Here is a 27231-nt window from a genome sequence, read left to right on the forward strand (position 1 = left end):
CACCGCGCGCGCTGGCTTTTCCAGCCACCGCCGCCTCCCTCACTTCTCTCTCTCTTCTCTCTTCTCTCTCACCGCTCTCTCACTCCTCTCTCTCTCTCTGCTCCCTCACGATTCGCTGCTTGCACACGCGCGCAGCAGGCCACGTCGCGCGCCAGGCCGGCTCCTCCGCGCCGAGCGGGCCCACCGGCGGCCCCACCGCGACGTCGCGGCGCCTTGCCCTGCACCGGCCATCCCGCGCGCCTCAGGCCGACGCTGCCGCGCCGAGCGAGCGAGCTCAAGCCGAGCGACTCCGATCGTTCGCTTCGTTGATTAATGGAGCTCTTCACGCGACCGTTTCTTCTTCCTCTCCCACTAGTGCGTACGCGCGCCTGCGCGCGTAATTGTCTTTTTTTATACCAATAGCGCAATGGCAGTAGTAATACAAATTTAGATTACAATAAGTGGCAAGTTACATTAAACTAGCATAATTGAGTGTCCAGTAATAGTGTATATGCAGAGTTTACATATGCAAACATAGTTGTAAAAAGGCTCCAACGGTGGAGTCATATATACATAAAAGTCTACTGACCAGAAGTGACATAGTTTTTCTTGCATACACACATAGTTCTAGAAAGGCTTCAACATCAGGTTAATATGTACATAAAAGTCTTGTGACCAAAAGTGATGGAGCCTTTTCTATGTGTGCAAGGTGCAAATAACAGTTTACTGATCAAAAGTGACCTAGCTTTTCTTGCATAGACACCGTTTTAGGAAGGTCTAAACATAAGGTTAATATGTACATAAAAGTCTCAGGACCAAAAGTGATGGAGCATGATACCTGTATATAAATGAGAGTAGCATGTTAGTATAGACAACACTAAAGAGTTCAATGTAATATCAGGATTATAAAAGAAATAACATTCTTTGGAAGGGTAAAAACAGTAACATACAATATGTTTGTTTTCTCTTTCCCTCTGATCACAGCAGGCAGGTACTAAGTCAGTTGAAGTGTTTGTCGAATAAGGTACATGAGTAGGCTAATAATCTAATACATTATCATGACGATATATAAGGAAAAAAGGAGCAATGTAGAAGTATGTGTACTAAGAACGCTAGCAACTGCATCTAGGCAATGTTTGAATAAAAGGTTCAAAGCATCTAAATACAAATTAAGAAAGACAGGTTAACATTTAAGATATAAATTGCTGGTGTGAGGAAGCAATGAAGTTCAAGAGTGTGTGCAGTTAAGACCTGTTGTTTCATGTCCTTGATCTCCTTCATCAAGTGAGTTAAACATTTGGGTGAAATTTTTGAATAATAGAGACATTTAGTCTATGCGTAAAGTAAAATAGTGTCATCTTAGAACTTCATTACTTGCCCAGCTAACAGTATGGTGGATGCTGCAAAAAACGGCACTTATTTGGTTCTTGTGTCATAAACAACTGCCTTTATGTTGCTGGTGGAGAGTGTGTAGGGATACAGAGAATTCTAAGATCCGCTGAGGTATATGATCTGAATCAGCACAGGAATGGTGCCCTCCATTGGAGTAGTACATGATGGTAAGTGGTATCTAAAAGGTCTAAATTCTTATCGCCAGGTCGTGAGTGAGGTCTATCTTGCAGCATCCAAAATGTGGTCAGCCACCGGTAATGAAATGGTAACGGGTTGGCGGAACTCAAGTATTTCCCTCAATGGGCATCTCTATTCTGCTGATTGTTGTAATGGCTGTAAGCTTCGAGTTTATAATAGTGAGATGGGATCATGGACAAAGTTAATTGACACCAGACACCATATGGGAAGCTCACGGTCTCTCGAAGCCTCAGCTTTTGTCTCCCTTAATGGGATGCTCTGCCCTCTATTTAACATTTAATAGGCTCAAAGAAGGACCACTGAAAACCCAAGATTGCAAGGACTAAAAAGACCACCACATTTTGTTATTCATCCTACCCAACCTTTTGTAACTAAATATACTGGCCAGACACATAGATATATAACCCTTCAAATGTAGTACTAACTTCTAAGATCAATTGATGTGGTCTACTTTATATTTGTTTTGGATGATAACCCACTTAGGTACAACATGAAAACTATATACATTATTAGTTTGTAACTATGTACAATACATGCATATATACTTAGCCTTTAGATCGTAATAACTACTTACTGAAAGTGTTATTACTTGCTAAAAGTATTTGATCGTTTCAGCCTATCCTATATATTTTTGGATGATGAATGACTTGAAAGTGCTATCAAAACTATATATGTATGTCATTATCTCAGTGTTTGACAAACCAGTGTGTTACTTCAGTTTGGTGGAATGCAGGTTTCCAATAACTTCAATAGAATTGATGCTTTGTTTGAGAATGGCAAGTTGACTCATCAGGAATTTGCGAGCACAGAAACTAAGGAAAATAGGTCGAAAAGCTGAAACCATGTAAATTCTAAGTATTGAAAAAAAGTTTTAAGAACATAGACACTTAATTAATTAGCTAAGTAAAATGGTGCCATACCTTGATATATTTCATGATGGACTAAATGTTGTCATTCTTTGAATATGTAGAATCTGGCATGCTTTTGCTAACCTGGGTGTGCTTCATCCTGTATGTAGTGCATTATATTAATATGGAATAAAAGTTGTAGTTGTAAGCATAAAAGACATGCTTTGTTTTTATTTTATAACTTATGTATTTGCATACATACTTTTTTGGTGGTGATGATAATTCATTCTTGGTCAGCTGATCTGTATATTCGTCAACGTTCTGTGATTAAAAGAAAATGTGTAAGTTTTATGAGATAATAACATATTTAGGACAATTCTAACAATAATTTGTAAGCCAAAATCAATCATTCTATTTATATATCAATATAAAAGGAGTGAAAAGCTACATACTGATCAAAAACTGGTTTTACACACGTATTTCAGGTTCATGTGGGGTTATTATGTTGATCTAATTATAATATAAGTCATTATAAAAAAGTTAATAATATTAGAGAAGAGATCGTTTTATAGCTAGAAAATGGCAAGCTCCTATTGTTGCGGGTAGGTGCTTTTACTAACAGCCTTTTTCAACAATTTTATAATCACATTATTCCATAGTTTTTCTTTTGTGATATTGTGCTGAATAACTTGTTAAGTATTGTTCTTTTTTTACCATCTGTTTTTCATAAATTTAAAGATGGGTGTGTATTACTACTAATTACCAAGTGAAAAATTTCAAATACTAGGGATCCTCAATCAATAAAAAAGAAGATCACAGTCTACATAAAAATCAAGAAGCAGTCAAATAGTAAAGAATAGATCCAACTAATCATCTATATAATGCATCATGAATTCATGATCCGAGAAGACTAATCTATATAGAAAAATAAATTGTAAAAAATAAACCAAGCTCATTATCTATCTAATGTATCATAATTAAGGACATCTTTGCCTTTACGAACAATTTCAAATCAATTAATTAGCAAGGGGTTTAGCAAAAAATGCAACCACATTCAGCACAGTTATCAATGGGTTGTGTAAGATTGAGAGGATGCCCGAAGCAGAAGAGCTTGTTGACAAAATGAAGCAATGGATAGAGCTAGCCGCATTCTGAATGAACTGGAAAATTTATGTTTTGCTCCTACAATTGAATTTTTCAATTCTTTGATAACTGGACACTTCATAGCTAAGCAACATGGAAAGGTGAATGATATACTCTTTGAAATGAGTAATAGGGCACTTTCTCCTAACACGGTCACATATGGAGCTTTGATTGCTGGATGGTGTAAAGAGGGAGATTTGCATACAGCCTATAACCTATATCTTGAAATGATTGAGAAAGGTCTGGTACCAAATCTTTTTATTTGCAGTTCTTTAGTGAGTTGTTTGTACAGGAAGGGAAGTTTGATGAGGCAAATTTAGTGTTGCAAAATCTTGTGGATACTGACATGATTCCAGATATTAGTGCGCCCAGACTTGAGATAGGGAAAGTAGTAAATTTCATTGATATTGTTGCATCACGATTTTAATAAATAATCAGAGGATAACAGCGTCCTCACTAGCACCTCTTGCGGCGGCCACCGCTTTGTTTTGTCGGGAATAGAGTAGCTTAATTAGCTCTCTGAATTTCTCCTCTCTAATTAACCCTTCGATGGATGCACGTCTGCCGTACTTATTACCGGCAGGGCTCAGCATGCTCGGCGGTGGCCGCCGCAAGAGGTGCTAGTGAGGACCTTTCTTTTAGATGTAAAACAGCGGGCAAGAGCGAAAGGCGGCGCCAAATTCGACCGGGTATTCCTCAACACGGAGACGACGATGGGAGTGAAGGTCCAACACAGAGACGACGAAAGGAGTGAAGACTTACCGTTTTTTCCCATGGAGGCCGTCGCCCTGTGGAAGGCATCGCACAACGGAGTTCTGGAGACACGGAGCTCCAATGTGGAAGACACCGGATATTGCGGAAGCAAAGAAATTTGGAGAAAAAATTGGAAGCATATGAATCGAACGACGAACCCTAAACCCTAAATAAATGGCAGGATGAGGAATCCTAGCCAAACCCTAGCAAGAAAAAACGTATGAGGGGGAGGGGGAAGAGCCGCTGCCGTGTCTACTCCGACCCAACACGACGAACCCTAGCAATGGGAATCGAAGTGCGATGGAGGGGGGGTGGACGGAGGGGGCGGGGGAGGAAACGTGGTTACCTTTGGAGCGCCGGTGGAGGGAAACCGAAGTCCGAAAGCGGCTGTTGCCGGAGCACGCAGGTGAGCGGAGGCGAGCAGGGGAAGGTGGATCTCTGGGGGATGGAGGAGAGAGCGCGAGAGGGAGATGTGTGAAGGAAGAAGAAGACAGAGAAGAACCAAATGCTGATAGAAGACTCTACACACCTTGCGCAGGAGTGCACCAATGATCAACGATCCAACGGCCAAAACATTTCAGCTCACGTGGACGACTCTGGGAGCAGTTTTCCTTCCTGGTTTAATAATAAGGAAATTTGCTCTCCATTAATGCTATAGAGAAGAAACCGACGCCATTAATTCGTTTAATGGAGCCACCGACCGTCCCTCTCTTCCCCACGGCGACCCTCCATTTACCTCCCTCTCCCCTATAAATCCGACGCCCTCTCCTCACTCCCATCCTCCCTACCCGAGCTCTCTCCCATTCCTCGCACTCTCTCGCTTGCCGTTCGTCGCCGGAGTTTGCCGCTCGTCGCCGGAGCCCGTGGAGTTCGCCGGAGTGTGCCGTTCGTCGCCGGACTTTGCCGGAGCCACGTACTCGTTGTCCGTAGTCGAGCCCCGCTCTCCGTCCGGCCGAAACTCGTCGATCCATTCCCGTCACACGCACGAACCCGAGGTTGATGACGACCCAAATTCATTTTATGTATTTTATAAAGTGCTTTTTGATTCGATTCATGAGTTGTATATTTTGTTTGTTGTATTATGAACACATGTGATTCCGATTTATGTATATGTGTGTGTTATGGGATTTATTAGAGATATGCGATTAGTAGTGCACCGTGTTACTTCATGTTAATCGACGCAGTGATTTTGGTTTAGAGAAATATGACGTAGATTTAATAGTCACACGTTGGTGTAAAAATACTAGATAAGAATTTATAGTCAAAAATTTGGTCACGATAAATTTTAGAAACTATTTGAAGAATTATAGGTGCATTTTAAATGGATTTGGAAAATGGTATAGATGTCATATGAATATTATAGGATTTTTAGATGATTTATCTAATTATTTTATTAGCATTTTCTTTTTAGAAAGAAAAGAGAAAAGATCACCAGTGGTGTGATAAATAGATTCTTGCTAGTTAAATAATCTTGTTCGCAAATTGAGCACTTAGATTTTTAGATTAAACAAAATATTAGTTTATGTAAAAATATCCTCACTTGTGTTATAAAAAGTCTAATTACCAATTTATGTAGATTTTTAGAATATTAATATTATTAAATTCATTTTTGCTATGCTAACTAATTTGAGTTAGAAGTAATAAAAGGTATTAATTTATTTATTAGTATTAAAAGACAATAAATATTATTTATTTTCATTAATGATGTTAAAATATATTAATACTAGTTAAATGGTATTTATTGCACCCACTCATAAATTCACCATTAGGATTCACATTAATAGTTGTAATTGAATTAATAAGTATTTACGCGATTAGTACGTAATTAAGATGTGATTAGTGCGACGTGTTAATGTGTATGTAATGGTGTATGTTTATGAAATGGTGCATGTTTATTTATTGGTGTATGTTTTATTTTTGTATGTGCGCTATGCGACTCTATTAGAAGCGGATTGTACGGTAGGCGATCCGAACTCGTTCGAGGACGACCCGCAAGACGCTTTTGAGCAAGGCAAGTGGATTCTCCCTCTGCATATTCTGTTTGTACCTATTCATTGCATATAATAATGTTTACCTTTCGATATATTGCATACTTTGATGGGATAACCTAATTAAGGATTTCCAAGATTTACTACCTGTATTCCTTGTTTTACCTGGGAAAATTGTTAAGCTGTGCAAGATTTACGCTATCGCCCAACTTAATGATTCCTAATGTCACTCATTAATTGGTTTTAATGTTCCAAAATGTTAATTGGCAATTATGAAATAAACCCGATGGTTAAGATAACTTTATTACAAATTTAATTGGAACATGGAGTGACCACCCAGGATAACAGTGCAACCACGAGTGCTATCATGGCTCTGGCTTTGGTAATTAGCTCTATATGCTTAATGCCTAGCAACCTTACCTGAAAGATGGGCAAGAGGGGGAGCGGTAGGTGCTGGCAGCCCACATTAACATGGGGTCGTATTCTTGGCTAAGGTACTTCACCCAGGGGGCCACCACCATCGTCTTAGAAACCTTAGCGGGTTGCTTCGTATTAAGTGTATTTTGTGAAAACCTCATAATGGATCCCTAGCCATTCACCTCGGCAGTGTCTAAGGGTCCGATCAACCCGGGCTAGATGGGATACATGGCTTGTGGGTAAAGTTGTACCACCTCTGCGGAGTGTAAAACTGATATATCAGCCGTGCTCCCGGTTATGAGCGACCTGGACTCCTCACATGATAATTGAACTTGAAGATCGAATTAAATTGAGATCCGATGATCTGCCAATAATTTGCTTAAGTGGTTTCACTTAAGTGTTTTTGTTATACTCATATTCCTTTGTTTAAATGGGATATTTGGGATTCACACTTATTAGTAAGACAGGTGTTGTTAATAAAATGTTGACCAACTAAAATGCTTACTGCTCAATCTTAGCCTCACCTTGTTATACCTGCATTAGTTTTCCCCCACTTGCTGAGCCTCGACCATAAGTGAGCTCACCCTTGATTATTTTGATCAGAGGGTGATGCTGGAGACTTTGATGGAGTTTTTGACGACGAGGAATTCTAAGTCTAACGATACGCCGGTCAACTTCCTCTAGAAGATTGCCCAGTTGTTTATTTCCGCTTTACTTTGATGTGACACTTGTTAAAGATACAATGTTTCAGATGACGTAATAAAGTATTATACTCTCTCTACGCCTTTATTGCATTGTCTTTTGATATATTACACTTGTGACGTCAACATATGTGTGGAAATGGATCCTGGCACACATATGCTATGCGCTCGGTTCTACCCCCTGGAACCGGGTGTGACAGAAGTGGTATCAAAGCTATGCTGACCCTAGGTCGTTAGATTAGTTAGAAATGGAAAGCCTAGTTGTTCAAAACTTGCTAATTTCATTCCTATAAATTCCTTTATCAGTCTTACCTCTTTGAAATTCAACTAAGTTGACTCTTCTCTTGTAGATGGTTCGCACTCTCCAAACCACTCGCGTCAACACCAACTACGCCCCTCAACCCCGGCAGATCCTGGTCTACCCAGTGGTAGTCGAGGAAGCTCCAGCGAATCTCCCTCCCGTCCGAGTAGAGAACGTGATCAACCTGGAGGACAGCTCGGAGGAGCAGCTGCCGACCCCCACCCCGTTGGCCGAGTCCCTGGCCTTCGCAGCTGGGTCATCGACGTCAGCATCGTCGGCACCAGCCTTCCAAGCACCTGCACCTGGAGGCGACGACCCCGACGACTCCGGAGACGGCGATGACGAGGATGACGACGACGAAGACGATGGAGAAGACGGACACATCAACGAGGAAGCTGACTACGCCCAGCAGGACAACTTCATGGGGTTTGGTCCTGTTGTCGAACATTACACATAAATGTTCGAGACGGGGCACTTCCCCAACTTGCTGCAGGAGGTGCTGCACGCGCTAGGCACCTACGTCCGCCCCCTGTACGAGACAAGGCGAGTGAGCGAGCCTCCCCGGGCTTGCTATTACATCACTCGCATCCACGTCAGGGTAATGGATGCAGGTGATAGGGGATTCAAGACTCTGTCTGCTCACGAGTCCCTGATACCGCTGTCCACCTACGCTGCCTCGGTCAGCGATGCTGCCCGTCGGACCCTGTGGTCGCTCAGCCACACCTACCGGCAGCAGCTGCAGAACACGAGGTTCAGGCATCTTCCTCAGCGTCTGCGTGGAGAAAGCCAGACCAACATCATCCCAGGTGAGCCTGGTGAGGACCGCCTCAACACCCTAGCTGGTGTAGTGGCCGGTCTCAACACTGACCTGGACAGTGCCACCCTGGACCTCTACAGGGTGCACTTGGAGCTGGAGAATGCCCACGCCAGGATTGCAGCCCTGGAAGCCCAACTGCAAGGACTGGATCCGCCCGAAGCTCAGGTCCCCGCCGTGGCGTTGTCTCCTCCCCGCAAGAGGCTGCGCTATGGAGAGCCCGAATCCGTCACTAGGCTGCTTTAAGTTTTTGGACTATGATGTAACAAGTTATATATCGCGTTAGACGATGAAACTCTCTTTAAGTTATCATATCAATAAATATCAACCATGTGATGGTGATTGATTGAAATGTTTGATTTGGATCTTTGTTTGAGTGCAATGGTCTTATGGAATGATGGCCATAAGAACATATAAAAATTTTAAAACTTAAGTCATTTCCCCTCTAGAATCTTTCTACTCCTCACTTTTCTAAGGACTTCACTTCTTAACAAATCAGATGGTGAACCCACGTCAAGGACCTAACAACCGGAACCAGCGTGGACAACAAGCACCACCACCACCACCACCAAATCCCAATATGGAGCAGTTCATCGCCGCCCAGATGCAGATTCTGCAAGGACTCACTGCGGCTGTTCAGCAATTACAACAGAACCAACAGAATCAGCAACCCCAGCAGCATCAGTATGCACCCCCGGCCAGAGATAAGCACCGGGACTTCATGAGTCATCACCCGCCAACATTCTCTCATGCGGTTGATCCTCTGGATGCCGATGACTGGCTCAAGGTCATTGGAAAGAAGCTGGACATCACTCAGTGCAACGACCGGGAGAAGGTCGTGTACGCCTCGGGAAGACTCGAGGGAGCTGCGTCCGACTGGTGGGATGCCTTCACAGCGGCACATCCCAATGCTGATACCATAACCTGGCAGGAGTTCCAAGAGAACTTCCGCGCTCATCACATTCCTTCGGGAATTATGAAGCTGAAGAAGAAGGAGTTCCTTTCCCTTACTCAAGGGAATATGTCTGTCAGTGAGTATCGTGATCGCTTCACTCAGCTTTCATGCTACGCACCAGAAGAAGTGGACACTGATGAGAAGCGCCAAGAGCGTTTCCTAGAAGGATTGATTGGACCTCTGAACTATCAACTTCAGAGTCACACTTTTCCCAACTTCCAGACACTGCTGAACAAGGCAATTGGCCTTGAGAGTAAAAGGAAGGAGCTATCTGACCACAAAAGAAAATTTCAAGGTCAGTCCAGCAGGAACACCCGGCCAAACAATGCTCAAGGTTCGCAGTTCCGCTCTGGAAATCAGGGTGGAAATAATTATCAATTGCAACGCTCTGGACAGCAAAGCCAGAGAAGTAATCAAAACCAGAACCAGCAAAGGAGCAACTCCCAGACCAACCAGAGGTCTAGGGGAAATTCACAGAACCGTCAAGGTGGCACCAGTAACACGCAGGCCAGAAACAACGCACCAGTCCAACCCAACGGTTGTTTCAAGTGCGGTGAACTAGGCCACTATGCCAACAACTGCCCAAGGCGCAACCAACAGACACCTCAGAAAAGCAATACTCAGAGGAATGACCAGAACACCCCCGCTCGTGGATCTGCTCAGAACAAGACTGAAAGGGAATTAGGCTTACACCTAGTCCCTAATTAATTTTGGTGGTTGAATTGCCCAACACAAATAATTGGACTAACTAGTTTGCCCAAGTGTATAGATTATACAGGTGTAAAAGGTTCACACTCAGCCAATAAAAAGATCAAGTTTTGGATTCAACAGAGGAGTAAAGAGGCAACCGAAGGCACCTCTGGTCTGGAGACACCGGACTGTCCGGTGTACACCGGACAGTGTCCGGTGCACCAGAGGACTCCAACTTGAACTTGCCACCTTCGGGAAAATCCGGAGTCGGCACGCTATAATTCACCGGACTGTCCGGTGCTCCAACGGGACGCGGCTCTGGAACTCGCCAGCCTCGGGATTTCACGAAGGCCGCTCCGCTAAAATTCAACGGACTGTCCAGTGTGCACCGGACTGTCCGGTGCGCCAGCGGAGCAACGGCTACCTCGCGCCAACGGTCGACTCTGACAGTGAACAGTGCACAACAGTACACGCGGCAGAAGTCAGAGCAGAGAACCAGAGGGGCATCGGACTGTCCGGTGTGTACCGGACTGTCCGGTGCCACATGAGGACAACGCCTCCCACGGTCGACCAGCTCCAACCCCAACGGATAGGATGACGTGGCTGGCGCACCGGACACTGTCCGGTGTGCACCGGACTGTCCGGTGCGCCCATTGCCAGCAGCCTTCTCCAACGGCCATATTTTGTTTGGTGGCTATAAATACCACCCCAACCGGCCACTTCAAGGTGTGGGAGTTCAAGCAACATTCCAAGTCATCTAGTTGACATACTCAAGCCCTCCCAACCACATATATTCATTGATACATCCTATACACAAGATCTAGCCCACTACAACCAATACAAGTGCCACAAAAGAGAGAGCGAGCAATTGAGAGCTACTCAATTGAGTTTAACCCTAGTGCCTTGTGAGATCCATTGAGAGATAGTGTGAGCTTCATCTTTGTGTTCATTTGCGCGTGGTGTTTTGACTCCCATTCGAACTTCCTCCAAAGTGTTGGAGGCTTGTAAAAGCTAGCAAGAGACACCAAAGAGTGTGGTGGTCCTTGTGGGATCGAGAGTGATCCTTGAGAAGAAGAAGAGCTCACCGATCCTTGTGTGATCGGTGGAGAGAGGAAAAGGGTTGAAAAAGACCCATCCTTGAGTGGACTCCTCAACGGGGACTAGGCCTTCGAGGGCCGAACCTCGGTAAAACAAATCACCCGTGTCATTTGTGTTTATTGCTTGTGATTTGTTTGTTTTTCCTTCTCTAAGTTTTCTTGCGCTATTCTTTGTCAATATCATTTGGTGTTGCTTCAAGTTAAATTCTCATTTAGTGAAGCAACACTTCGCAAGAAAGAAACTTGACTTATTGCTATTCTCATCTAAGCCTTCTTGCTTTACTATCCATATATCTAAGTAGTTATATTGATTATCAATTCCGCATTATTTCAAAGCAACACTCTTTACAAGCAAAGGACTTAGCTTTTATACTCTGATAATTGTTTATCTTGTTCTAACCACTAATCAAGGGATCTAGTTGGGGGATAAAGTTTTAATTTTCAGGTTTCGCCTATCCACCCCCCCTCTAGGCGACTTTCAATTGGTATCAGAGCTAGGCACTTCATCTTGAGTCTAACAACTCGAAGTGATGGCTCGTAGAAGATCCCAAAAGAACAAGAAGACCCAAGAGAACTCAACTCGGAAGGAGGTAACTCTTGAGATTTTATTTGATGATTGTTCTAACTATGATTCATGGTCTACTAGTGTGCTAAATGCTTTTAGAGCCATAGATCCACTTTTAGAACAAATTATAAACAAGAGTATAATGCCCTCTAATTATAGTGCTTCGGAGGAAGATCGAAGATGTATACACTTAAACTTCATAGCTTATGACATCTTAAGAAATTCTCTTAGCAAAGAAGATTGTCGTGCCTTCATTACAAATTATAATGAATCTATCCATGATGCGCATGATATTTGGACTAGAATTAAAACAAAATTTAATGAGTCCAAACATGATAGTTCATTTGATGCCTCTACCTCCTTTAGTATTTGTGATACTAACCCTTGCAAGGAAGAAGAGGAAAATGAACGATAGAGACCAAACGATGAATCCACCTCTCCAAAAGGTCTGTCTTCCCATTTCGACTCCCACTTGTGTTGTGTGGCTAATGCAAATGATAGCGGAAGCACAAATGAGGATAAGGAGGAAGAAAGAAGCTTTGTGCAACTCTACGCTCGCCTAAGCCAAGAAGATAAGGCGGTCATGCTCAAACTTCTAGAAAGAGCGAGAGAGCAAAGCGAAGCTCGTCAAAGGCTAGAAGATATTCTCTCCATGAAAATGCTACACTTTGACGAGTTGACTAAAGAACATGAGGAGCTAAAGTGCTCTCATGTTGATTTGGTCCAAAGGTATGAAACTATTTCAATTGAGCAAGATAACGCTTTACATTGTATCGCTCAATTAGTAAATAGGAATACCTTGCTTAAGGACCAAGTAGTAAAGCTAAAAGTTGAAAATCTAGCTTTTCAAGAAAAATATGATATGCTCCTATGCTCTCATGAAAAACTTATGGATGATCATATCATGTTAAACATTGCACATGAGGTTGTGATAGAAAACTTAAAATCCAAACAACCTCATACATGCACATGTATTCAAATTAATACTATATTACCATGTGCTAATGCTTGTTGTCCGTCGACAAGCAAATCTTCTTTTGAGCTAGAATTTGCAGGAACAAATGATGATACATATCAAAAGCTCAAAGAAGAAAATGAGAGGCTAAAGATGAGCTTGACACAACTAAAAGGGAAATGCATTGCCCAACCTTCTCAAGATAACCGTGACCACATGGTGAAGAAGCTTGAGACGGGAACAACCGTGGCATGCATTACATCCCTTGAAGAAAATGTCAAGGACTTGAGGATTGCCAAGAGAAAGAAACAAAAGAAGAAAATCAATACCTCTTCCAAAAGCCTCAACCATGCCTCCATACAAGGTAACATCCAAGGTAATGATCAAGCCATACTTCACACTAAGAAAAATAAGAAGTGTAGTGAATGCTTTGAAGAGGGACACTTGATTAGGTCATGTCCCTACATTAAAAATGTCTTGGTTATTAACAAGGATGATAGACTTTGTTTTAAATGTTCAAAGAAGGGACACTTAATCAAATCTTGTCCCGATTTGAAACAAAGAGGCATAGGGTTAGAAAAGAAAGTTTTTACTAACCATGTAGCAAGCAACAAACAAGGAAAGAAGAAATCTTCAAGACTTCAAAAACGCATATGCTACACATGCCGGAAAAAGGGACATCAATGCAAGGATTGTCCCATTGGTAACTCTCCCACTCCTAACTTGTCATCTGATTCATATATAACTAGGCAACCCAAGATTGCAACTTGTGCTAGAAAGGTAACGAGTTTACCAAGCGCTAGCACAAAGGACACTTGGGTTCCTAGATCTTTGTTTACTAACCTTAACGGACCCATCAAGCTATGGGTACCAAAATGTGCTTGACAAGCTTTGTAGGAGAAGGAGATGGTATGAAGCTTTGAGGTGCTTGAGGGAGTTAATTCAATTCTTATCAACTCAAGCTATCAATCTTCAAATGATATACATATTCAAGATTGACCCAAGGTTACTTCAATTTATTGTATTCAAAACCCATATCATCTCGGGAAGATATTAATGTTGTAGGAAATAAAGAATTATCCTATGCGGAAAAGTCAAAGCCTACAACATGGAGGAAAGTCAAAGGATGGTAACACTCATGTTCTTAAGTGCAATTATCTTAAAAATATCACGTGTCTTGTGTGATCACATAGAAATAGGAAGCACTTAAGATGTCTTTAAATTACATTACCATTCCTTAAAGAGTTTCCTCTCATATGGTAGATTGCATATTCATCATTTTCATATTATGGCAATCTACATGCTTTAAATTGTTGCAAAGTCCCCATGGCATGTCTTTATCTTTAATTATCCTATTATTGCCTTGATCTAGATATAGATAGAGATTCCATGTTCTTAAAGGAATAAGGTGTCATGTAAGGACACTTATAAGAGGGAATCTTTCTTTATGTCTAGAATAGTGAGACTAATGCTTTTATCTAAGTAACCCATGTAGTCTCTCATGTAGAAAATGAGTTTCTCTATGGAAATGCGTAATTCATCATGCCAAGGAAAATCAATCCAATAATTTATGTTGTATGTCTTATTGCTTAAATTGGATATGATTCTTCTACATTTATCGCTTTCCATATCATGAATTAGATTTATTCCCCTGATCTTAAAGGATTGGTTATGCTTGTTTTATAAGTTAAAATTGAGCATAACATCTTCTATGGATAATCTAGTTCATGCTTTGAAGTTTCCATGGTTTTAGTAATCTAGTGTTTCATTCCTTATCAAAATGATTACAAAAAGGGAAACTAGTGCTTGTGTTGCCATTAACTTTTCACTTGAGCTTACTTATGACAAGAGAGTAAGTGCAAGTTTAATGTCACAAGCCTCAAAGGGTTGATCTTCACCCAAAGGAAGAAAGGTAAAAGCAAAGGTATGGGAACTCATCTCCTTAACCAAATGCAGTTCCCATCAATGACTATTTACTATAATTATATCTTTGTGAAGAAATAGATTCTTTATTGAATTTAAATTGGCCAAGATGTGCATTCAACCTCAATCTCATTAATGCACTTATTCATTAGAATCTATTTCATACCTTTGCTATAAACGTTCTCATATTGACTTGTTTTTAAAGTAATGATTAATAAATTCAATATGAAGAAGTAAATTCCTATGATTGATCAAATGGTTAAATAGTGCATATTCCTCTTTTATTATGATGTGCACTAATGCTAAGGATTTTACTTTATGTCTGTGTGACTTATGGATGATGAATCGTTCATATTTATTTTCTAAAAATCATCATTCATCATATACTCCCTTGCGCTATTAACATCTCTCTTGAGTATTTTCAATAAGTTTGAAAGGAAAAAGAGACAACTACAAAGGGAGGACACTCAAATGAAAAAGGAAGAACATCAAGGACAACAACACCTACTTGGACAATAAGGTCTTCACAACAATCAATGGTGTGGTTGTAAGCATTCTAAATCTTTTTCATTTTGAGATTACCAGGCTTAAGTTGTTTATTGCAAATTTTATAAGCCTTGATCAAGATGTATAATGGATCTCCCTTTATGTATTTAAAAGTGAATGCACTAAATCAATTCTTTTAAATACTTGGTGCATACCTTTAGGGGGAGTCTATTCTTATATCTTGATTATGTTGAGACTATTGCTTTATCTTAGTAATTTCATATAGTCTCTTGCATAAGAATAATGTTTCTCATATAGTATGCTACTACACATCAATCTAACTTGTTAAAATAATGTCGTTTTTATCAAGGATTGTTGCTTTCATTGCTAAAGTAGCATGCTTACTGGATTCTCCTATAATAAGCTTATTTGTTAATCTAATGCTCATGCTGTTCTTTTGATCACATCTGTTATTTATTTGATCATTGAATAACTTCTATTAACACTTATACTTCTTAGTGCCTCATATAAAATCAATCAATATCTCTTGATATGCACTAAGTTGAAAGGAGAATTCATGTTGCCTTTATGCAATTTGTGATCCACTTGATATATGTTAATCATGACTTGGAAAAGGATCACTAGTTGTAGAACTCTCTCTTGTGCAAATATTTCCATATATTGTCTTGAGTATAGGTCTTAAGCAACTAAGACTAAGGACAAAGCACAATGAAGAGAGCGTCTCTATTTGAAGGTACAAAAGGGTAAAACTACTTCCTTTCATTCAAACTTGTACCTCAAATCTTCCTTTTCTATACTTTCCGTACATATCTTGTATAAAAGGAAGAGAAAGCATGTCCATGCATTTTTTTCCCTGCTTCATACCTAATTTAACCTCTCAAACATTTCATTCCTGCATTTATGCATCTTTGTTAAAACTGGATGAAGTAATCTTATTGTCAAAGAGCTTAAAGCTTAACCTTGTAACGAGGATAAGCTGCCTTTGTTCCAAAGGTGGATGGTCCTTAAGCCTCTTTGAAATCCTTAAGGGAAAATGCTTAAGATTCTTATAACATGCTTTCACAAGTGCATAATATGTCATAAGCTTCACACCTATACTATGACACAATGCACTTCACTTTCTCTATGATATAGATTTGTTCTCATTAAACTAATTATGTGCACTTGGCATTTAAGGCCAAAATATGTATTCCTCTCAAAGCACATATTTAGGGGGAGAAATCTATATTATATAGATCTATGATCATTGATATATCTCTTGATCATATCTCTTTATGTCTACGACTAATATGCTTTCAAGTGATCTTTATGCTAAGTCGTAGATTGAAAGGGAAATGGAGTCTTCGGCGAAGACAAGGCTTCCACTCAACTCTATCGGTACCATTTATCCTTCGCCATCACTCCACACTAGCTCTCCACATTGGTATAATCCTTCACTCATATGTTATTTGCCAAAGGGGGAGACAACTTATAGAAAGGGCTCTAATGATTCCGTTTTTTGGCGATTCATGCCAAAGGGGGAGAAAGTATGAGCCCAAAGCAAAAGGACCGCACCACCACCTAATTTTAAAATATAATTTTCAATTGTCAATTTGGTATCTTCTTGTGTTCAAAAGAGGGCGAAAGTAGTATTTCAAAAATCAACATCTTAAAACCCTCTTGAACACTAAGAGGAGGATTTTATTTAGGGGGAGTTTTGTTTAGTCAAAGGAAAAGCATTTGAAACAGGGGGAGAAAATTTCAAATCTTGAAAATGCTTTACAAAATCTTATTCATTTATCTTTGACTATTTGCAAAAGAACTTTGAAAAGGATTTACAAAAGAGTTTGCAAAAACAAAACATATGGTGCAAGCGTGGTCCAAAATGTTAAATAAGAAAGAAACGATCCATGCATATCTTGTAAGTATTTATATTGGCTCAATTCCAAGCAACCTTTGCACTTACATTATGCAAACTAGTTCAATTATGCACTTCTATTTTTGCTTTGGTTTGTGTTGGCATCAATCACAAAAAAGGGGGAGATTGAAAGGGAATTAGGCTTACACCTAGTCCCTAATTAATTTTGGTGGTTGAATTGCCCAACACAAATAATTGGACTAACTAGTTTGCCCAAGTGTATAGATTATACAGGTGTAAAAGGTTCACACTCAGCCAATAAAAAGATCAAGTTTTGGATTCAACAGAGGAGCAAAGAGGCAACCGAAGGCACCTCTGGTCTGGAGACACCGGACTGTCCGGTGCACCAGAGGACTCCAACTCGAACTTGCCACCTTCGGGAAAATCCGGAGTCGGCACGCTATAATTCACTGGACTGTCCGGTGTACACCGGACAGTGTCCGGTGCTCCAACGGGACGCGGCTCTGGAACTCGCCAGCCTCGGGATTTCACGAAGGCCGCTCCGCTAAAATTTACCGGACTGTCCGGTGTGCACCGGACTATCCGGTGCGCCAGCGGAGCAACGGCTACCTCGCGCCAACGGTCGACTCTGACAGTGAACAGTGCGCAACAGTACACGCGGCAGAAGTCAGAGCAGAGAACCAGAGGGGCATCGGACTGTCCGGTGTGCACCGGACTGTCCGGTGCCACATGAGGACAACGCCTCCAACGGTCGACCAGCTCCAACCCCAACGGATAGGATGACGTGGCTGGCGCACCGAACACTGTCCGGTGTGCACCGGGCTGTCCGGTGCGCCCATTGCCAGCAGCCTTCTCCAACGGCCATATTTTGTTTGGTGGCTATAAATACCACCCCAACCGGCCACTTCAAGGTGTGGGAGTTCAAGCAACATTCCAAGTCATCTAGTTGACATACTCAAGCCCTCCCAACCACATATATTCATTGATACATCCTATACACAAGATCTAGCCCACTACAACCAATACAAGTGCCACAAAAGAGAGAGCGAGCAATTGAGAGCTACTCAATTGAGTTTAACCCTAGTGCCTTGTGAGATCCATTGAGAGATAGTGTGAGCTTCATCTTTGTGTTCATTTGCGCGTGGTGTTTTGACTCCCATTCGAACTTCCTCCAAAGTGTTGGAGGCTTGTAAAAGCTAGCAAGAGACACCAAAGAGTGTGGTGGTCCTTGTGGGATCGAGAGTGATCCTTGAGAAGAAGAAGAGCTCACCGATCCTTGTGTGATCGGTGGAGAGAGGGAAAGGGTTGAAAAAGACCCGTCCTTGAGTGGACTCCTCAATGGGGACTAGGCCTTCGAGGGCCGAACCTCGGTAAAACAAATCACCCGTGTCATTTGTGTTTATTGCTTGTGATTTGTTTGTTTTTCCTTCTCTAAGTTTTCTTGCGCTATTCTTTGTCAATATCATTTGGTGTTGCTTCAAGTTAAATTCTCATTTAGTGAAGCAACACTTCGCAAGAAAGAAACTTGACTTATTGCTATTCTCATCTAAGCCTTCTTGCTTTACTATCCATATATCTAAGTAGTTATATTGATTATCAATTCCGCATTATTTCAAAGCAACACTCTTTACAAGCAAAGGACTTAGCTTTTATACTCCGATAATTGTTTATCTTGTTCTAACCACTAATCAAGGGATCTAGTTGGGGGATAAAGTTTTAATTTTCAGGTTTCGCCTATCCACCCCCCCTCTAGGCGACTTTCAAAGACACCACAGAACCAGAGCAGAGGAAGGGTCAATCACGTCACTGCGGAATCAGTGCCTGAGGATGCCGACATAGTGTATGGTATGTTCCTTGTTAACTCCATACCTGCATCAGTTTTATTTGACTCTGGAGCATCACATTCATTTATAACTGAGTCATTTGTGGAAAAACATAACATACCTAAGTACCCTCTGAAGAGGATATTACACATTAGTTCACCGGGAGGTGACATGAAGGCCACACACTTATGCCCTCATGTTAATATCAAGATTCAAGGAATAGATTTTATAGTCGACCCAGTGGTCCTAGGATCCAACGGGATTGATGTGATTCTTGGATGCATTGGTTGAAAAGTTGTGATGGAGTGATACGGTGTGCCAACGGAACAATTATGTTGACAAGTCCCAAAGGTGAAAGGATCCAAGTTAACATAGACAAGTCAACAGATGAAAAAGGGAAGACAGTGATCAATCACTTGGAAGAAAAGCCCTTGGAAAATATCAAAGTAGTGTGCGAATACCCAGACGTATTTCCGGAGGAATTGCCAGGTATGCCACCTGACTGTGATATAGAGTTTTCTATTGAATTAGTACCCGAAACCGCACCTATCTCGAAAAGACCATATAGAATGGATGTTAAATATTTAGTAGAATTGAAGAAACAAATAGAAGAATTACTAGAAAAAGGTTTCATTCGCCCAAGTTCATCCCCTTGGGGAGCCCCAGTGCTATTTGTGAACAAGAAGGATGGTTCGAGGAGAATGTGCGTTGATTATAGAAGTTTGAATGAAGTAACCATCAAGAATAAATATCCATTACCTCGGATTGAAGATTTATTCGATCAAATGAAGGGAGCTAAGATATTCTCGAAGATAGATCTGAGATCGGGATATCATCAGTTAAAGATTCGACCAGAAGATGTACCCAAGACAGCCTTCACGACAAGATATGGATTATATGAGTTTTTGGTCATGTCGTTCGGACTGACTAATGCACCAGCATACTTTATGAACTTGATGAATAAAGTATTCATGGAATATCTGGATCAGTTTGTGGTCATATTCATTGACGACATACTGATATATTCTCTGAATGAAGAAGCACACGAAGATCATCTAAGGCTAGTCCTACAAAAGCTTCGTGACTACCAATTGTACGCAAGATTCTCGAAGTGTGATTTTTGGTTGAAAGAAGTTGCTTTCTTAGGGCATATTGTTACCGATGGTGGAATTAAAGTGGACCCAGGAAAGATAAGTGAGATACTGAATTGGAAGCAACCCAAGGATGCGTCCAAGATCAGAAGTTTTCTTGGATTGGCAGGATACTATAGAAGATTTATTGAAGGTTTTTCCAAGTTAGTGAAACCACTTACCTCTCTACTGGAGAAAGGCAAAGAGTTCAAATGGGATGAAGCTTGCCAGAATTGTTTTGAAGAACTCAAGAAAAGGTTAACCACTGCACCAATACTGGTAATGCCAGACATCCACAAGGGATTTGATGTGTATTGTGATGCATCACACCTTGGACTTGGATGTGTGCTAATGCAAGAAGGAAAGGTGATTGCTTATGCTTCAAGACAGTTAAGGAAACATGAGAAGAATTATCCTACGCATGATTTGGAACTAGCTGCCGTAGTGCATGCTTTGAAGATTTGGAGGCACTATATGATTGGAAACAAGTGCAAAATCTTCACGGATCATAAAAGCCTGAAATATATATTCACTCAGAAGGAACTCAACCTCAGACAGAGAAGATGGCTTGAGTTGATTAAAGACTATGATTTGGAGATACAATATCACCCCGGAAAGGCAAATGTAGTAGCTGATGCTTTGAGCCGTAAGGGTCAAGTGAACAACATCACTACTCATTTGATGTCACAAGAATTGTGCTGGGAAATGGAACGACTCAACCTTGGATTTCTCAATAATGTAGAAGCAATGGTGATGGAAGTCGAATCTACTTTGGAAGAAGAGATTCGTAAAGGACAAGAGTCCGATGAGAAAATTAAGGAAGTTAAAACTTTGATTAGTTTGGGAAAAGCCCCGGATTTCACGGAAGATGAACAAGACACAGTATGGTTTAAGAAGAGAATCTGTGTACCCGAAATCGAGCACTTGCGCCAACTTATTTTGAGAGAAGCTCATGATTCAGCTTACTCTATTCACCCTGGAAGTACCAAGATGTACCAGGACCTTAAAGAAAAGTATTGGTGGTACGAATTGAAAAGAGATGTTGCTACTCATGTTGCATTGTGTGACGTGTGACAGCGAGTTAAAGCTGAACACCAAAGACCAGCAGGATTGCTACAACCTCTCAAGGTACCGGAATGGAAATGGGAAGAAATCAGTATGGATTTCATAGTTGGACTACCCCGTACTCGAGATGGCTATGATTCAATATGGGTCATAGTAGACAGGTTAACTAAAGTGGCACATTTTATACCTGTGAAGACAACTTACTCAGGAGCCCAGTTAGCAGAGTTGTACATGTCGAGGATTGTTTGTCTGCATGGAGTACCGAAGAAGATCGTATCAGATCAAGGAACCCAGTTTACCTCGCGCTTTTGGAAAAGACTTCATGAGTCCATGGATACCAAGCTAAATTTTAGTTCAGTTTATCATCCGCAGACGGATGGGCAAACGGAAAGAACAAACCAAGTGTTGGAAGATATGCTAAGAGCTTGCGCTCTAAAGCATGGTAGAAGCTGGGATAAAAGTTTGCCTTATGCAGAATTTTCGTATAACAATAGTTATCAAGCAAGTCTCAAAATGGCACTGTTTGAAGCACTCTACGGACGAAAGTGTAGAACACCGCTTTATTGGAATCAGACTGGAGAAAGTCAAGTATTTGGACCAGAAATACTCCAAGAGGCTGAAAAGCAAGTGCAGATTATCAGAGAAAATTTGAAGACAGCACAGTCAAGACAGAAAAGCTATGCTGATAATAGAAGAAGAGAGTTGATGTTTGAAGTAGGAGACTTTGTCTACCTTAAAGTTTCACCGATGAGAGGAATGAAAAGGTTTAAGGTTAAAGGAAAATTATCACCTCGCTATATTGGCCCATTCAAGATTTTGGAAAGAAAAGGTGAAGTAGCCTATCAGCTAGAGCTACCCGATAGATTAGCTGATGTGCATGACGTATTTCACGTATCACAACTCAAGAAGTGCTTAAGAGTACCAGAAGAACAGTTACCCATGGAAGAACTGAATGTTAATGAGGATTTGACTTATTCGGAGTACCTGATCAGAATTCTGGAAACATCTCGCAGAATTACACGGAGTAAAGTCATTAACATGTGCAAAGTTCAGTGGAGTCATCATTCGGAAGATGAGGCCACTTGGGAAAGAGAAGATGAACTCAGAGCAGAAGTCCCCCAGTTATTCTCGGAAGTTTCTTAATCTCGAGGACGAGATTCTTTTTAAGAGGGGTAGGTTTGTAACACCATAAAAGCCATCAATTAAAATAATAAATTTAGATATTATATTAATTAGGTAATAAATTTTTTTAGTGTTTAATTATTTATTTGCATCGTTTTCTTTGCATGCGCTTGATTTCTTATCGGATGTTTAATATCAATTCATTTTAAAAGAGATACTAGTAATTAAATAATAATTAAGAAATATAGTAATTATTAGTCTAAAAATAAGTATTCTATTTATAAACATTTTTGGTGAATTTTTATGACTTTTTGAGCTCTTTAAATAATCATTTCGGAATTTAAAAAAAACTACACAGCCGGCCGGCCCACTAGGGGCCCATGCCCCAACCCTAAACCTAGCTCCGCGCGCGCTAGCTTTTCCAGCCGCTGCCGCCTCCCTCACTTCTCTCTCTCTCTTCTCTCTTCTCTCTTCTCTCTCACCGCTCTCTCACTCCTCTATCTCTCTCTGCTCCTTCACGATTCGCTGCTTGCACACGCGCGCAGCAGGCCGCGTCGCGCGCCAGGCCGGCTCCTCCGCGCCGAGCGGGCCCACCGGCGGCCCCACCGCGACGCCGCGGCGCCCTGCCCTACACCGGCCATCCCGCGCGCCTCAGGCCGACGCTGCCGCGCTGAGCGAGCGAGCTCAAGCCGAGCGACTCCGACCGTTCGCTTCGTCGATTAATGGAGCTCTTCACGCGACCGTTTCTTCTTCCTCTCCCATTTGCTCTCCATTAACGCTATAGAGAAGAAACCGACGCCATTAATTCGTTTAATGGAGCCACCGACCGTCCCTCTCTTCCTCACGACGACCCTCCATTTACCTCCCTCTCCCCTATAAATCCGACGCCCTCTCCTCACTCCCATCCTCCCTACCCGAGCTCTCTCCCATTCCTCGCACTCTCTCGCTTGCCGTTCGTCGCCGGAGTTTGCCGCTCGCCGCCGGAGCCCGTGGAGTTCGCCGGAGTGTGTCGTTCATCGCCGGAGCCACGTACTCGCTGTCCGTAGTCGAGCCCCGCTCTCCGTCCGGCCAAAACCCGTCGATCCATTCCCGTCACACGCACGAACCCGAGGTTGATGATGACCCAAATTCATTTTATGTATTTTATAAAGTGCTTTTTGATTCGATTCATGAGTTGTATATTTTGTTTGTTGTATTATGAACACATGTGATTCCGATTTATGTATATGTGTGCGTTATGGGATTTATTAGAGATATGCGATTAGTAGTGCACCGTGTTACTTCATGTTAATCGACGCATTGATTTTGGTTTAGAGAAATATGACGTAGATTTAATAGTCACACGTTGGTGATAAAAATACTAGATAAGAATTTATAGTCAAAAATTTGGTCACGATAAATTTTAGAAACTATTTGGAGAATTATAGGTGTATTTTAAATGGATTTGGAAAATGGTATAGATGTCATATGAATATTATAGGATTTTTAGATGATTTATCTAATTATTTTATTAGCATTTTCTTTTTAGAAAGAAAAGAGAAAAGATCACCAGTGGTGTGATAAATAGATTTTTGCTAGTTAAATAATCTTGTTCGCAAATTGAGCACTTAGATTTTTAGATTAAACAAAATATTAGTTTATGTAAAAATATCCTCACTTGTGTTATAAAAAGTCCAATTACCAATTTATGTAGATTTTTAGAATATTAATATTATTAAATTCATTTTTGCTATGCTAACTAATTTGAGTTAGAAGTAATAAAAGGTATTAATTTATTTATTAGTATTAAAAGACAATAAATATTATTTATTTTCATTAATGATGTTAAAATATATTAATACTAGTTAAATGGTATTTATTGCACCCACTCATAAATTCACCATTAGGATTCACATTAATAGCTGTAATTGAATTAATAAGTATTTACGCGATTAGTACGTAATTAAGATGTGATTAGTGCGACGTGTTAATGTGCATGTAATGGTGTATGTTTATGAAATGGTGCATGTTTATTTATTGGTGTATGTTTTATTTTTGTATGTGCGCTATGCGACTCTATTAGAAGCGGATTGTGCGGTAGGCGATCCGAACTCGTTCGAGGACGACCCGCAAGACGCTTTTGAGCAAGGCAAGTGGATTCTCCCTCTGCATATTCTGTTTGTACCTATTCATTACATATAATAATGTTTACCTTTCGATATATTGCATACTTTGATGGGATAACCTAATTAAGGATTTCCTAGATTTACTACCTGTATTCCTTGTTTTACCTAGGAAAATTGTTAAGCTGTGCAAGATTTACGCTATCGCCCAACTTAATGATTCCTAATGTCACTCATTAATTGGTTTTAATGTTCCAAAATGTTAATTGGCAATTATGACATTAACCCGATGGTTAAGATAACTTTATTACAAATTTAATTGGAACATGGAGTGACCACCCAGGATAACAGTGCAACCACGAGTGCTATCATGGCTCTGGCTTTGGTAATTAGCTCTATATGCTTAATGCCTAGCAACCTTACCTGAAAGATGGGCAAGAGGGGGAGCGGTAGGTGCTGGCAGCCCACGTTAACATGGGGTCGTATTCTTGGCTAAGGTACTTCACCCAGGGGGCCACCACCATCGTCTTAAAAACCTTAGCGGGTTGCTTCGTATTAAGTGTATTTTATGAAAACCTCATAATGGATCCCTAGCCATTCACCTCGGCAGTGTCTAAGGGTCCGATCAACCCGGGCTAGATGGGATACATGGCTTGTGGGTAAAGTTGTACCACCTCTGCAGAGTGTAAAACTGATATATCAGTTGTGCTCCCGGTTATGAGTGACCTGGACTCCTCACATGATAATTGAACTTGAAGATGGAATTAAATTGAGATCCGATGATCTGCCAATAATTTGCTTAAGTGGTTTCACTTAAGTGTTTTTGTTATACTCATATTCCTTTGTTTAAATGGGATATTTGGGATTCACACTTATTAGTAAGACATGTGTTGTTAATAAAATGTTGACCAACTAAAATGCTTACTGCTCAATCTTAGCCTCACCTTGTTATACCTGCATTAGTTTTCCCCCATTTGCTGAGCCCCGACCATAAGTGAGCTCACCCTTGCTTATTTTGATCAGAGGGTGATGCTGGAGACTTTGATGGAGTTTTTGACGACGAGGAATTCTAAGTCTAACGATACGCCGGTCAACTTCCTGTGGAAGATTGCCCAGTTGTTTATTTCCGCTTTACTTTGATGCGACACTTGTTAAAGATACAATGTTTCAGATGATGTAATAAAGTATTATACTCTCTTTACGCCTTTATTGCATTGTCTTTTGATATATTACACTTGTGACGTCAACATATGTGTGGAAATGGATCCTGGCACACATATGCTATGTGCTCGGTTCTACCCCCTGGAACCGGGTGTGACAATGGTGGACCTCACCCTCAGCAACACTGTGGACTTCCCCAACACCGGCATCAAAAACGTCGTCCTTGGCAGTGTGGTGGACCTCGCCCTAGGCGGCACAGTGGACTTCTCCAACGAAGACATTATGGACCTCGCCCTTGGTAGCGTGGCACACCCCAATGGCCCGCGGATAGCATATCCGGTCGCCACCAAACTACGCCTAGACAGAGTCTGTCCTCGTGAGAGATTCATTGGCGACTAGTGACACAACCTGGTAGGCAAGAGACAAGATGGATGCAAGGGCAATGGAGGCGGTGACAGTGATGTAATTTGGTGAATTTCGGTAGGAGGAGCCGCTAGGAGCCACGTTTTTGGTACTCCGGCTCCCAACAAAATTGGCTCTAGCTTCTTGATGGCTCTCGATGAGGAGCCATTTTTTACAACCGTTTGGTACGGTTTCACGAAGAGCCAGAAGAGGAGCCACCCAAAGAGCCCTGCTAAAGGGGCCTCATGAAAATCAATTGATTTCTTGGGAATTAAGAAGTAAGTTGATCTCACACACTACAGGAATTCTACTGATTCCCGTCGGCCAGGGTAATTCCCGTCGGCCCGAGCCAAAGCCGACGGGAATAGACTAATTCCCGTCGGCCACAAAATAGCTGACGGTCATTATTTTAATTCCCGTCGGCCCCGTCCCAAGCCCACGGGGATTAACTAATCTCCTTCGGCCCTGTGCTCTGGCCGACGGGAATAAGTTAATTCTCGTCGGCCCCGTATACTAGCCGACGGGGATTAATCTTTTTAGAGCCAGGCCGCAGCCGCGCGGGCTCATTTCTTCTCCGTTCGCACAATCTCTGCCCGACCGCCGCCCCTGCTCGACCGCCACGCTGCCGGACCGCCGCCCCTGCCCGAGCGCCGCCGGCGAGGCCGCCCCTGCCCCCGCCCCCGCCCGAGCCGCCGCCTACCCGAGCGGCGCCCTGGCCGAGCGCCGCCGCCGCTTGAGCGCCGCCGCCCTGCCCGAGGCCGCCCCGCCCAAGCGCCGCCGCCGCCGCCCGAGTGCCACCACAAGCTCCCGAGCTCCTCGTACCCCGAGCGTCGTCGTCCCCAGCCCGTCGTCGTCCACCGTCCGCTCGTGCCCCGACGGGAATCATTAACTGAGGTATAATTCTATCTATATGTAAATAAGTATTGATTATTTTCGTCGGTTTTTTGTGGCCGACGGAGTTAACTTTCATGTGATTAGAGTTAGTTTAAAATTGTTAATTTATAGTGTTTTCAGTTTTCATATGACTTTATGCATTATTGAATGTAAATGCGAGTGCGATTGTTAATGTAAATGCGAGTGCGATTGTTAAATTTGTGTATACATGCTTATTTTCATCGGTTTTTATGGCCGACGGGAGTTAACTTTCATGTGATTAGAGTTAGTTTAATATCACATGTGATTAGAGTGTGATTAGAGTTAGTTTAATATCACATGTGTGGCTTGATGTTAGGTAAGTATTAATTCTATGAGGATGGAGATTATGAGGATGCGTGAAGAGATGAGACAACAACGCGAATTTATGGAGGCTTGCAATGCACATAACCAAGCGATGTATCAAGTG

At 41.7% G+C, this 27231-nt stretch overlaps 1 long non-coding RNA gene across 1 annotated transcript; it reads right to left on the reverse strand.

The window, feature by feature from the left end:
- Nucleotides 1–519: 519 nt before the first annotated feature.
- Nucleotides 520–4838, reverse strand: LOC103632014 (uncharacterized). The gene is made up of 4 exons (XR_555600.4): nucleotides 4660–4838; nucleotides 2680–2738; nucleotides 2490–2577; nucleotides 520–817 (listed from the first exon to the last, which is right to left on the reverse strand). It is a non-coding gene; the product is annotated as an uncharacterized lncRNA (long non-coding RNA).
- Nucleotides 4839–27231: the final 22393 nt, after the last annotated feature.

Source organism: Zea mays, chromosome 7, assembly GCF_902167145.1.
Source record: "Zea mays cultivar B73 chromosome 7, Zm-B73-REFERENCE-NAM-5.0, whole genome shotgun sequence".
NCBI lineage: Eukaryota > Viridiplantae > Streptophyta > Magnoliopsida > Poales > Poaceae > Zea > Zea mays.